A 13175-nucleotide genomic window follows, 5' to 3' on the forward strand; every position below is an offset into this window, starting at 1 on the left:
ACCAATAACTTGAGTACTTCTGAGCATACCGTGGATAGTATTGATGCGATTGTGTCTCCTCGCCTGACTCCTTTCTTGATAGGTAATTTTCTGCTTTTCTTGTGTAGGATCAAAGTCGCTTAGGAGTCTTTGTAGATATATTCCAAGATATTTACGCACACCTCCTGCACTATTTGATTGCGCAATGCTTCCATGACTGCTAGTACCTCTACTAAATCAAATGCCTTTTCATATTCTATGTAAGGCATGTAGGGAGGTTGGTTGTACATTTATTTGATCCATTGTTGAATATTCCTTCCTGAAGCAGTCCTGCTCTCTTGGTTGCTTAAAGTGTTGCCATCATTAAATTGGAAATTAGCTTGGTGAATATATTATACAGTTCTGAAAGCAAGCTAACGGGCCTATATTAATCGAATTCTTTAACATTTCTCTTATTAATGATTAGTATATTGTTCTAATTCTTCGTGCTGTCTGATACAATTGAAGTCGTGAGGCATTGCTTATAAAGAGCCTACCTATAGCATAGCCAAATATAAAATTAGTTCTTGGCTAAAGCTTAAACGTTCGCACGCAATACGCGCCCGGATTAAGTTGAGCATCTCAACCCCAAAGTGGCAGACAACAAGCATAGATCGCTACACGCCCATGCGGCATTTTTTCTCCGGGTTCATGAATGACGCCTTCTCACACCCGAACACGAGCGAAAAGCCACTGCTGTGACGAAGCGGTATATTGCACAGGCGTTCACCGTCCGGCTCCCCGCAAAGCACGTAGCAGAAAAATTAGAAGAAGAGATCTTCATCCGCGAGAAAGCCGGCACTGGCATCTCGAGGTCCGATGGCCGAGCCGGAAGAGGATTTAGCCAGACTCACAGTTTTCAAAGCAGACCATGCCACGTCGACGGAGGCGACGGCACCATGAATTTCCAGGTCCGACGATCCCCTACCAGTGCCGGGAAAGAGGCACTCCTGGTTCTCAGCGTAGACATTCGCGGGGTCACCTGGGCTGATCGTCCCGACGTGATCGTAAAAAAAGTGCCACCGCCAAGCGCGCTCCGACTCCTGCCATGAGCACCGCTGCACTGACGATGGCTGCGTAGAAGGGTTCCTCCATATGCGTCAGACCCAGGCGGAAGTGGCGAAACCTGCCAGTGGCGCGTCTGATGTCTTCGTTCAAGGACTCCCAGAGTGACGCTCCCGTTGGCGACTTGCCGCCAGCAGAGGCAAAGGCAGCGTGCTTCATCCAGTTGTGTAGAGCGCTGTCCGTCTCGCGTGAATAACGGTCATAGGAACCGGCGGACGTGCTCGTTTTCAGGCCGTTCAAGCTAGACAGGGCCAATTCAAAGTTCTTGTGCCTGCCAGATGGTGCCGAGGAGTCGTTGGTGGCTGCATCTGGAGGGATGGCCCCGAGTGTCACGTCGCCGCGCAAAAGCGTCCCGGAGAAGGCGTCGTGGATAAGCGTGGCCACTTGCTGGATGTCCGCAACTTCGCGGCTCAGCGGCTGGTGGAATAGGCGTCTATGGCGGTGCCGTAGAATCTGTAGGCGTCCGAGAAGCACCTGTCGTAGAGGGACTGGGTGGCGAGTTCTCGACTTCCTCCGAGCAGGCTTGCCAGAAGGTCGGCGCTCGTGTAGTTGACGAGTGCCTGCACGCAGAAGCCTCCGACGATGTCGTTGGTCACGTGCTCACCGTGCTTAGCGTGTACCTCGAATAGCGCAGAGAAAACGTCGATGCTCTGGATGGCCACGCCACCTCGGAGATTGTCTTCGTCGTCGACGAGCGAGGTGTTCATGTACCGCTTCGTCAGAGCGTCCCAGCGAACCATCGACACCGAAGGCGTGTACTGGAGAAAGAAAGAAGCGTTGGCGTTCCTGGTAACGTAATCAGACGCCCTCTGGTAGCGTTCAAAAATGTCGTCGAAGTAACCGAAGTGACTGGCGAGTTCTTTCAGCCTGGTTTCGTTGACCGCTAAGTCTAGCGTCTCGTAGGTTAGGTGCAGGTGGTCGAGGAGCGTGCCCGACTGTCGAAGTCTCGCCAGCGCCCTCGCATGACCGAGGAAACGCGAGGGCAGCCCGAAGAAGAGGGTTGGGGCTCAAGATATGGATGTCAAAGGTTGATCCGTCTCCAGGATCGCGACGTCGAAAGCGACGGGGATGAACACCCGTCTCAACATGTAGAACAGCACTCCGAGGAAGTCTGGGCGTTCGTTGCGCCTTGGCCAAGTGATGTTGCGCCTTTTGAGGACCTCCTTGATCTCGGGCGCCCTCGGCACTTTGATAATGTCCAAGCAGGTGTGCATTTCGTAGGTTGAGCGCGAAATTTAGACTAAGGAAAATGTATCCGGAACGTTAAGCATGGTAAAAGTAAAACAATAGCAACAACCGGCCTTTATGAACTGTATACGTAATGAAAAATGTTATTGATAAATAGATTCTAATTAGGTCAGCAGAATGCCCAGGTAAATTTAATATCCGCTCCTTATGGAAGCTCTCATTTCGTCGCGGATATGCAACAGAGGTGGCATTCATTCATGTTGTTGACCATTTTAATAATTAAAGAAAAGTGGCAGTTGCTTAGAGAAGGCGAACCCTTGACGGCGATTGGAAGCCGTTAGCGTTGCGCTGGGACTCCTCCGCCGGTATCCAAATTTACGAGGGTGCGACATGGCAAGGGTGCGACTACAGGAAGTATTTGGAGACCTGGATTGGGAAGAATTGGGGATACGAGTTAATGGAGAATACCTTAGTAACTTGCGAATCACTGATCATATTGCCTTGCTTAGTAACTCACGGGACCAGTTACAATGCATGCTCACTGACCTGGAGAGGCAAAGCCGAAGGGTAGGTCTAAAAATTAATCTGCAGAAAACTATGTAATGTTTAACAGTCTCGGAAGAGAACAGCAGTTTACGATAGGTAGCGAGGCACTGGAAGTGGTAAGGGAACACATCTACTTAGGACAGGTAGTGACCACGGATCCGGATCATGAGACTGAAATAACCAGAAGAATAAGAATGGGCTGGGGTGCGTTTGGCAAGCATTCTCAAATCATGAACAGCAGGTTGCCATTATCCCTCAAGAGGAGAGTGTATAACAGCTGTGTCTTATCAGTACTCACGTACGGGGCAGAAACCTGGAGGCTTACGAAAAGAGTTCTACTTAAATTGAGGACCGCGCAACGAGCTATGGAAAGAAGAATGATAGGTGTAACGTTAAGGGATAAGAAAAGAGCAGATTGGGTGAGGGAACAAACTCGAATAAATAACATAGTAGAAATCAAGAAAAAGAAATGGGCATGGGCAGGACATGTAACGAGGAGGGAAGGTAACCGATGGTCATTAAGGGTTGAGGACTGGATTCCAAGGGAAGGGAAGCGTAGCAGGGGGTGGCAGAAAGTTAGGCGGGCGGATGAAATTAAGAAGTTTGCAGGGACAACGTGGCCGCAATTAGTACATCACCGGGGTAGTTGGAGACGTATGGGAGAGGCTTTGCCCTACAGTGGGCGTAACTAGGCTGATGATGATGATGACATATTAAAAAATTTTCGTACTGCATAATGACGATAGGTAAGCATCACGCGAGTGCTTTGTAGACCGTGGCAGCGCGTGTCGCGAAGGGGTTTTCGTCAATGTGAGTGCTCACGTATGTAAACGTGCGTAAACCTGCAGTGCCATTTATAAGACAAAAATACCAAGATGACCATGCTTGTAACGTAATTTTTTCAAGCTGGCGTCGTCCGATGGAGCTTCGTACGCAAACTATTGCTGCTTACCTGGTGCCACAACGTTGGATGAATGCAGAAAAAGCCCACAACGAGCATTTATACAGAGCAAAATAAACATGTCCTCATTGTACAAGGCATCTTGCGTCTTTATGAAATTACACGTGGTGCGCACATTCGACGGAGGCTTGTAAAAATCGTTCGCAATCAGTTTTACTTAATGACACGATTCCGCACCAAGACCACGCCGCGCGGTGATGAGCAGTAGAAGGAACAAAAATGCCGCTGCGATCAGCGCAGCTAGCCGGCGTAACACGTCTCAGCTAGCGTTCAAAACGAGCGCGCCAAATACCGAAACCGGAAGTGTGGTTCAGATGTTAATGCCATCCGCTTGGTGCGCTGCAGTCAATTCGGCCGCTGGGCTCTTGGCCTCGAGCTCCGCCACTGGAAAAGCTGGCGCCACCGTCGGCGTGACGTGCTAGGAGGGATCACGTGGACATAGCGGCCGCGTCGGCTGCTTCGGGCGCGCCGAAGCGAGCTGAAAACGAGTTTAAATTCCCTCGTACGCTGCGGTTTTCATTTAGTGGCGAAATTTTCCCGCTTCGAGTGTCTCCTTTACAACGCTTGAAAGCACTAGAATAGGTAGTGGCTGCCTTTGAAGGCGCGCAACATGGTAGGCTACTGCTCGGTGCCGCAGGGCCGGACGCACGTAACGGAGGCCGGTGTAAGCCTTGTTCACACGTAGCCGTAGGACAAGAAGCTGTGTGAAGCTTGGCTCGCGAAACATAAAACCGGCAAACAGTCATCGGCTACAACTCGGGTATGCAGCAAGCACAGACGCGAGGAAGATTTCTGCTACGGCGCCCGGTCTGCGATGTTCTTAAAACGCGCACTGAGACGCTCGCCCGAGTCCGCTGCCCGACTAATCTCACGACGGTTTGGTCTATGAACTTGTCGATACTATAGATACTGGCAAGTTCAGTGGAGTGGAAAGGCTACGGTAAGAAGCACATTTAAAGAAAGCATGGCATATGGTCATGTTTGTGTTATGAATTAATGCACTGGATTACAAAAAAGGAGCAGCGGGAAATTGCACGCTGAGAACGCCCATAAACATACAGTGCGACGCAACTCGAGAAATAGTATTGAAAGGTCAAAGAATTTAGAAGAAAAAAAAGATTGAATCGTCGCGACGGCACATCACAGTCGCCGTAGGCGTCGAAGTCTCTACAATGAAATTGATCGTGACATTTTTGAACAGCTTTGATAGCGCCCACGCAACAATGGTTGCTGGTATACTGTCAAATGCGCATATTCTGCGGCCTAAAGCTCATGGCACGGTGCGAAAACGCGCGCGCGGAGAAAGCGAAACAGTGCGCGGACAAGCATGCAGACACGCAGTTGATCGCTGCGAATCTGCGCGATCGCTGCATTGAGGCTTCATTCTATTACGCTCCATTTAGTTATACAAACACTATAAGAACATATTTCACATAGTTTGCTCTCAGCGTTTACCTACCTTTCACGCAAGAAGCCGGTTCGGGAGACTCCATCGCGGCGACCGCGCGCAGTGGCGTTCACTGTACGTATTCGGTAAAGAGATAGCGGCTGTAAACGATTGTGTGCTTTCAGTTTGCCCAAGATTACTACTTAGACAGTAAGAAAGTTCTCTCGTTTCGAAAGTACTTACAGAAATGTCCGGGAGAGCTCGCGCGTGGTGTTTTTAGTGAGCGCTGACAGCAAAACCTATGAGGAGCGCGCCACGTGATCCCTCATACTACGCCAGCGAGGCGCTTCCGATAGAGGGCGACTCCGTAACTCCTCGCCGCCACTATGGTAGTGTCCGCTCTTGTTGAACCCTTTCTCTATGCCGTGGCCGCCCCGGTGGTGACCGCAGGTCACTCAGCGCATGCGCAGGCCGTTTCCCCTCCGCTCCTCCTCCGCTTTGCGCCTCATGATTTCACTGTAGCCGCGTCCTCCACTTTCCTCATCGCCCTCTTCTTTCCTCTCCCGCCGCGCTCCACGTTGGCTTTCACCTTTCGCTGTGCTCGTTCGCCGGGTTACGAACTACGACGCCGAGGCACGCCGACGCTCAACGCAGGAAGGGGCGCCTAAAGCAATGACCACGCTAGCGGATGCGCGCAAGCTCGCGCCTACGCGCCTTGCGCTTGCCGCGCCTCGCGAGGAATGGTGGTTTGCATCCACAAAGACGCGCCTCTATGCGCGCGACAGCGCGCGTTCACTGGACCATGTCATAGACGCCTCGGAAAACGCCACTTCGTGCTTTGTTATTGAGAGTTTTTTCAAAGTGCTTCGATATCTGAGAACGTAATTGTTATATTTTTATGGCTGTTATGTCAGGGCAAAAGGGAAAGGTTAAGCACTTCCTTGCATGGTATAAATCTGCTTCATCGAGAGTTGAATGTCGCGCGCCGAAGCTGCGTAGCACCTAGGTGTGCGGACGCTAGGCACTCCGAGCGCGCGATAACAGAGAGCAGCTGTTCGCCGAGATCGCGCCGGGTATCGACGCATAGGAGCCGCGCCACACGGTCTGCGCATGCGTGGGCGCGTTCGCAAGCGTACGTGTGGTGTGGGCTTAAGAGCTGCGCTCTAAAACAAGTGACTCTCCTAGCACAACCCGTTTGAGAGCACAGCCACCCGTCGTCAAAATCTGATCTACGGGTCAGATGCGTCGGCTATTTATACATGACTCGTCGTAGATTACAGCGTCATCGCTGGGCCTCGCATGTGTTCCAAAATTTTGAACGCTAACCACGTCAGACATGCAGTCTTATTAGAAAAAATTATCCTCGTTATATATGTGAGCGACAATGTTCGAGAGAGTTGCAATACATAATTAGGATGTGTCTTGCGCCGAGCAATAACTTTGTTACATTTTTAGACCGCGAAAAACTCAGCTGAGGAGTATAAACAACTACGAACATCCTAACGCAACCTAATCATTGCAGGACTCGTCAAATACAACTTACGTATATGTATGTATGTATGTATGTATGTATGTATGTATGTATGTATGTATGTATGTATGTATGTATGTATGTATGTATGTATGTATGTATGTATGTATGTATGTATGTATGTATGTATGTATGTATGTATAACAAACGTCTTTCTTTTCATTGAGGGACAGCTTTAGCCCCGAGAGGTAACTTCGTTTCTGGAGCGAGAGCATTTCCGACTTGAAGAGAACCAACTACCCGTCGGGCGACTTTCCTGATTGTGCTTCCTGCTTACTGCGAAGCTTGTTTCAGCCTCAGTGAAGCAGCGCGGTGACGTCATGCCTCTTTCCTCCAAGGAAGTGAGCACGCTTTGACGCTTCGAGGACGAGGTACAAGTACAGCAGTTAAATAATGATCATCCTCCGCTGCAGCGCGCTTTCTCAATTTCCGCAAAGTGGCAGTGTTAGAGGGGAGGCGGGAAAGCGGGGGAAGGGGTGTGAGTGAGGAGATAAAGCCTGTGGATTATGACGCCCGGTTCTATCGTCAATCTCTTATGCTTATGAATACGTGCTCTGCAAGTGTGGGCACAGCATATTTGTTCTTCGCTGCTTAGCAACCCCCAGCGCCGTCCTCTCCGTGCATGCGCGAGTCGTGATGCGACTATTTCTCAAAGTGCCAAAGGACAGATACCAGGTGTGCATAACACGCTCTTGTCAGGATCGTCTTCTACGTACTTTGTGTCTCGTCGTCTCTCGCGCTGCTAACACGGGGAACAAATGCACGACCTCGCCCGATGTGCTTTTCCTGAATTCTTAGGTTACGTGTCACTACAGAAGCCCACTAAACGACACCGTCAGTAGACACGCTGCTTAAGTCGTAACGAAGGATTCTCGAAGACCCCGTCTCGGCATTCTTGGATTTCTCTCATGCTCCATCTGTTTTCCAGTTTAAACAGAGTCACAGCAGCACGGTCTGGGTGATGCGCCGTGGTTCTTACGCAGATGAAGCGCGAGGCCCTGTTCACCGGCTCCGGCTTGCCCGTGGTGCCCGGGACCATGCTGAGCCGCGATGCCGCTCTCCTGGCCAGCCATCGCCAGGACTCGGCGAGGACGCTGCCGTCGCCCTTCTTCGAGTGAGTTGCGCCCCACCTCTGTCGCACAGAAGCAGAGGACGCAAAATGGCGTGGCTAAAGTCTCGCGGTCTTTTGTGGGTTGTGCTTTTTAAGGCATAAGTAAATAAACCGGTGTGTGTTAGTTTTCCTCGAATAATTCTCATTTGCAAGATAAAAGCAGTACCAACGACTGCGTTGCGAACTTTACCAAGCCTAACTAGTGACGGCAGCCATACAACATCGACACGATACGTAGTTCTCAACGCACCGCTCCACATTTAAACAGTGCGTGTATTGTACGATATCTGAATCACATTGAATTGAATAGAATTCTGGGCTTCTGCGTGCCGAAAGCACGATTCGCCTTTGGAAACGGTGTAGTAGGTGACTCCGGATTAATTTTGATCACCAGCGGATCGACGTGCACCCGAATGCACGGAACACGGATGTTTTTTGCGTTTCTGAGTTATATAATGCAGTACATTCAGATACACATAGTAATCAGGCTTAAGTTGCAAACTATCAATAGTATTAATGTTGTTAGGAGAATTCAGATATACAGGAGTAAGCAGGACAGTATTTACACCCTAAAAGATCCAGCATCATCTATCGATACCACTGAATTCGCTATCGTTAGAAATGCGGAGGCTCTCAATCGTTTTGAAGTATATTCCCCCAAAATTTCTCAAATTATTCAACCAGTTCGAAGGAGCGTTATTACCTTGCACAACGACTTTTGGTGCAGATGACACCTCTTGAACAGAGGTCTCGAAAGTAGTACTACTGTTACGATTTCTGCTAATTCCATGGGTAGGGCTTGCTGGTTTTCAGGCTTCATTGGTGCATTGACAACATGAGCATTAAAATCAACATTGAAAGTGTCCTTAGCGGACACATTGTTAACAGCCTGCTGAGCAATGCCTTTTTTTTTTGTAGGCAGGCCCGCCTATTCTGGTGAGCAACCTGAAGAGGTTGAACTGCTTCTTCGTGTGACACATGTGAGAATTAATGTTGTGTTCTTCAAAATTGACCAACGAAGACACTTATACAGTCACAAGAAAATTTCGGGTATTTCCAACAGAAATTGGAAAACTGCAAAAAAAAAAGAAAAGAAAAAGGCCCCAATCCGCGCTGTGAAGGTGGTTGGCCAGCGAAGCAGTGTTATCACTGGATCCGATAGACCCGTGTGGCATAGCTTTGAAGTGGGTCCGGCCTAGCCTGAGCCCGACGCCTCTGTGCGTATTGACGTTGCTGTTCCTTCCGTCGCTCATCGTGTTCACGCTGCACTTCGGGAGTCCTAACTATGCTTGGCCTTTCCATAGCGGTATCACAACCCAAATGAAATCAGTTGCTAGGCGGGTTCTCCTTTTTATGCGAAGCATATTACGAGAGCTCAACCCAGCTCCTCAGGCGCGGCGGTGTCGCCTTGAAACCACGTGACACCGTCACGTCACGACAGAGGAGAAGTGGCTTTGGCTCAACTCTTGCAAGACGGGCTGGGTGGGAATCGAACCAGGGTCTCCGGAGTGTGGGGCGGAGACGCTACCACTGAGCCACGAGTACGATGCTTCAAAGCGGTACAAAAGCGCCTCTAGTGATGCGGTGCTGCCTTAGAAACGAGCTGTTTCTAAAGCGTGCGTCTCTTGCTCAGGCGCACATTTCGTTGCCGCGCCGAACGCTGCTTTGCTCGACGCTCACCGCGTCCAATGCGGGGCGCGTAGTCGCTGCCCTGTAGCCCATTGTCTTACACCCCTTGGCGGGTCGACGGGAACGCTGTCGCGTTCCACTCTTGAAGGCGAAGCAGTAATGCATGAGTTGTTTCTTCGTCTAGCCGAACCAAATATAGCCAAGCAACAGCAGTTCACCAGGCTAAACAGTGGTTCAACAACTAAAATAAAGGCTAGTATGCTTCGCATCCTGGGCTTAACCTTACCTAAGCCACAGCCATTTTTTACATGTACATACGTGTAGCTTCGTATGCTTCGAATGCTGCAGTTGTCGGATCCCGGCAACTGCAGCTTATGCAACCGTAATCTTTACCGGGAAGCGCTTGCGGCGAAAAATATGTGCGAAGGCGTGCATCCTGGATTTTTTCTTTCATTCTCCCGAGCAGCTGGCGCCTCTGCTGCCGCGGATGGATGGATGGATGGATGGATGGATGTTATGAGCGTCCCCTTTGGAACGGGGCGGTGGATTGCGCCACCAAGCTCTTGTTACTATGCTGCCTGATATCCTACCTAGGTTAACCAATGAAAAAAGAAAAGAAAAAAAAAACACTATGAACTAACACGTCCAAATTTTCTGATCCCCAATTGCGAACTGTGTTTTTGTACGTTTCCGTCTTTTGTCGTTTCCCTACTTTTCTTCCACCAATCCTCCAATCGCCTCTTACTAATGTCTATTGCATATAGCCGCCTATTGCCGCATATGCAGGCATATAGCCTGCATATGGCATATAGCATATTGCTATAGCCGCGGAAGCGTGCAGCCGAGCGCCATCTGGTGGTGCTACCAGAAACCTAGTGCTATGATTGGTTGATCTTTTGCCCACGGTCACGTCAACTGCATTGGGGATAGAGGTATACAGCTTCATCGTAAAAATTATATATATAGAAGTTGGAGAGTCGAATTCACTAGGTGTCAAGTAAAGCCAGCTTTCATAACCTGTAAGAAAAAAATTATGGGATTTTACGTGCCAAAACTACTTTCTGATTATGAGGTACGCCGTAGTGGAGGACACCGGAAATTTCGACCACCTGGGGTTCTTTAACGTGCACCTAAATCTAAGCGCACCGGTGTTTTCGCATTTCGCCCCCATCGAAATGCGGCCGCCGTGGCCGGGATTCGATCCCGCGACCTCGTGCTCAGCAGCCCAACACCATAGCCACTGAGCAACCACGGCGGACACCCCGTAAGAAAGCCTCACTTTTGACTTTTACACTAGGAAGGCGTTCAAGGAACCGAGCTTCGGATCACGTGCTCGTGTTCGACACTGTCCTTGGTGGTAGCGCGCGTGGTGTCGCCGAGCCGGGGAGCCATCAAGTGGCGAGCAATTGAAGCGCAGATTGGTTCGAATTATTCTGGCATACACTAGTTCTAGCAAACTGGCGTGTACTTACAGCGTGGCTACTAGTTCGTGCGCTAGCAGTCGTTCAAGAAAATGTGGTCATTCTCATAAACGGCTTTTGTGTGTGCGTGTTACTTCCATCGCTTGTGCAATGCCTCCACTTAAGGAAGTAAAGCGAAAGTTGTGACAAATTGTGTGTTCCTTCTCATTGTCGTCACCAGCGTGCGTACCTGCTGCAGACGTGCGCGTAGAAGTTGTCGCACGCAGGCTCGTTCAGGTTCGCGGCGCCGGCGAACAGTTGCGCGTAGCGGCGGCACTGTTGGGGCTGTTGGGACGCCAGCCGCGCGGTGCGCTCGAGGCGCCCTCTGCCGCCGAAGGGGAGCGGCGATCAGCAGCTGCAGCAGGATCACCACCACGAGTACCACGATGGTCGCGGCCAGGGTACTCCAGGAGTCCGGTGTTCGAGGTGGCGGTCGGCTGAGGACTGTCGCGGGGCTCCGAGGCGATTAGCCTTTGCTCCTCGACTGCGGGCGCGGCCGCCTTAGGCACCTCGACCGCCGCTCGGGGCTCCTGCCGGCCGTCACCATGCGCGAGAACACAACCACCGCAAACCTTGGCCGAAAGCTCGTGCACTTGTCTGTCTATTTTATGCAGGAGACGCGTGTGAGCACGAGGCGTCTCATACGACGGGCAATCAAGCGTCCTTTTGAGTTGAATGTCTAGGAAACGTTGTTGGGACCAGTTCGAAACTTGCCGAGTGTTTCTTTTTTCTTGGTGGGACGATTCGTGGATGGAAATGAGCGCAGCGAAAGAACACAAACAGCAAAGGGGCACGAAGACAAGCCGTATGCTTACAGCTGTTTAATAGCGGAAAAGCTTTCGCATATTAATGAGAATGTTGTCACACCTGCTCACAAAAGCTGTATACACCACTATCGTAGAAAGAACATGTGTAAAGCAAAGGCGGCTGCTTCAACCACGCTTCATCCAGATGACACGCTTTATTTTGTGCTTGTTTTAAATAACGTCGGGTGGCGCAATGAGCTGTTGAATAGTGAAGTCGGGAGCGAAGATTCTCTTGTGTGCAGTAAAACCCAGCTTCGCCGCTGTGTAAAAAAGCTTTTTCTTAGTTAGCTTACCTTTCTGACAGAAATTATCTGCATGATGTTCATTTACATGATTATCATAATCATTTGCACAATCTGTTGGGGGCATCCGCTCAACTATGTTAAGTGACGCCCACTTTTGTTAACGTCTAACAATTTCTTTTCCTGGTGAAATTCATATTTCTGAGAAACTTTTCCTGTGGTCTTCCTTTAAGTTGCCACAAGGTTCATTTGCACACTTAAAAATTCCGCTTTGGTAATTTAAAAAAAATTAATATTCTTAAATGGTTAATCGCAGCATTTCATAGCTATGTCTACCAGTTATCTGTATAAAGCAACACGTCTGTGCCTGAATTCACGTCACCATTTGCATGAAATCAGTGTCTGAAGGCAGGTATAGAACAAAGCCGGAACCGAAAGGCGTACCGAATCAGAATTCCAGCCGGAACTGAGTCTAAACCCGAACAAGTATTCGTGCGACGTGCTTGGACGCGGACGGATACGTAAACGAAACGTAATAATGTTTACTGGTTCCGCACGAAACAGTTCATACATACACGACAACAGGCACTCCGCAGGTTCAGACTCAGTGGCCAACAGACATTCAGCAAATGGAGTTTTTCGAATCCGTAAATGCTTTTACCCTTCAACACTTTAAAATGTTGACGTCTTTTGGGATACGTCTTTTTCCCACACCAATAATCATCATTCGTTTTGCTTCAGTTTACTTTGGTAAAAACTCAGTGCTCGCTGGTTTCCTGTTAAGAGTGCCACGTCACATTGAAAGACAGTCCTAGAATTGCGTTTGCAAGCAAACGTAAACGCATTGCGTACTTAAAGTAATAGCGTTGTCCTCCCTGCGCATACTCCGAACTTTATTGGGTTTCTGCTGCTTATGCGCGCTATGCTAACGTACCTTATTTCGAGAGTTTAACGTTCGCAATGTTCACGCGCGCTAAGAAATACCGTTGTAGAACATGGCGGCACCCATGGTTCCCGTTTCAGCGCAAATTCTCGTGGTGGCTAATCTCTCACTCTCGTTGATCACCACGAACTATTGAAATGAGCTTTCCCTTCCTCTAAAGTCAATTGACTTTAACGCGTCCGCATAGCAACGCCAGGTTGGTTGTTAATGGATTGCCTTGACTTGAATACGTGCGGCACAAGGCACCGGACGACGCCCTGTGTTCCAAGGTCTCCCTTTCGTTTGCTT

The 13175-nt window shown here is 49.7% G+C and overlaps 1 protein-coding gene across 3 annotated transcripts in view; it reads right to left on the reverse strand.

The window, feature by feature from the left end:
• LOC139061310 (regucalcin-like) overlaps positions 1 to 13175 on the reverse strand; it is a 59521-nt gene that overhangs the window by 25119 nt on the left and 21227 nt on the right. Inside the window, exon 2 of one of the 3 annotated variants that reach the window (XM_070541133.1) lies at positions 11087 to 11426. The exons of the other annotated variants lie outside the window; for them this stretch is intronic. The gene's annotated coding sequence lies outside the window, so the exon portion shown is untranslated. The remainder of the gene's footprint in view (positions 1 to 11086; positions 11427 to 13175) is intronic. 3 annotated transcript variants of the gene reach the window in all.

The sequence above is a fragment of the Dermacentor albipictus genome, chromosome 6, assembly GCF_038994185.2.
Source record: "Dermacentor albipictus isolate Rhodes 1998 colony chromosome 6, USDA_Dalb.pri_finalv2, whole genome shotgun sequence".
Lineage (NCBI taxonomy): Eukaryota > Metazoa > Arthropoda > Arachnida > Ixodida > Ixodidae > Dermacentor > Dermacentor albipictus.